This window comes from Etheostoma cragini, chromosome 23, assembly GCF_013103735.1.
Source record: "Etheostoma cragini isolate CJK2018 chromosome 23, CSU_Ecrag_1.0, whole genome shotgun sequence".
Classification (NCBI taxonomy): Eukaryota; Metazoa; Chordata; class Actinopteri; order Perciformes; family Percidae; genus Etheostoma; species Etheostoma cragini.
In genome coordinates, this window is record NC_048429.1 from 35,910 (window position 1) to 36,855 (window position 946).

Consider the following 946-nt stretch of genomic DNA (forward strand, 5'->3'; position numbering starts at 1 on the left):
AGATGATATTAATGTAGTGATATTCCAGATGATATTAATGTAGTTATATCCCAGATGATATTAATGTAGTGATATTCCCAGATGATATTAATGTAGTGATATTCCCGGATAGTATTAATGTAGTGATATTCCAGATGATATTAATGTATATTCCCAGATGATATTAATGTAGTGATATTCCCAGATGATATTAATGTAGTGATATTCCAGATGATATTAATGTATATTCCTAGATGATATTAATGTAGTGATATTCCAGATGATATTAATGTAGTGATATTCCCAGATGATATTAATGTAGTGATATTCCAGATGATATTAATGTATATTCCCAGATGATATTAATGTAGTGATATTCCAGATGATATTAATGTATATTCCCAGATGATATTAATGTAGTGATATTCCAGATGATATTAATGTAGTGATATTGCAGATGATATTAATGTATATTCCCAGATGATATTAATGTAGCGATATTCCAGATGATATTAATGCAGTGATATTCCAGATGATATTAATGTAGTGATATTCCAGATGATATTAATGTATATTCCCAGATGATATTAATGTAGCGACATTCCAGATGATATTAATGTAGCGATATTCCAGATGATATTAATGTAGTGATATTCCAGATGATATTAATGTAGTGATATTCCAGATGATATTAATGTATATTCCCAGATGATATTAATGTAGTGATATTCCAGATGATATTAATGTAGTGATATTCCAGATGATATTAATGTAGTGATATTCCAGATGATATTAATGTAGTGATATTCCCAGATGATATTAATGTAGTGATATTCCAGATGATATTAATGTAGTGATATTCCCGGATAGTATTAATGTAGCGATATTCCCAGATGATATTAATGTAGCGATATTCCAGATGATATTAATGTAGTGATATTCCAGATGATATTAATGTATATTCCCA

At 28.1% G+C, this 946-nt stretch overlaps 1 protein-coding gene across 1 annotated transcript in view; it reads right to left on the bottom strand.

The window, feature by feature from the left end:
• Positions 1–946, bottom strand: part of LOC117939023 (protein DENND6B-like) — a 15,943-nt gene that overhangs the window by 14,007 nt on the left and 990 nt on the right. The gene's annotated exons all lie outside the window — the stretch shown is intronic.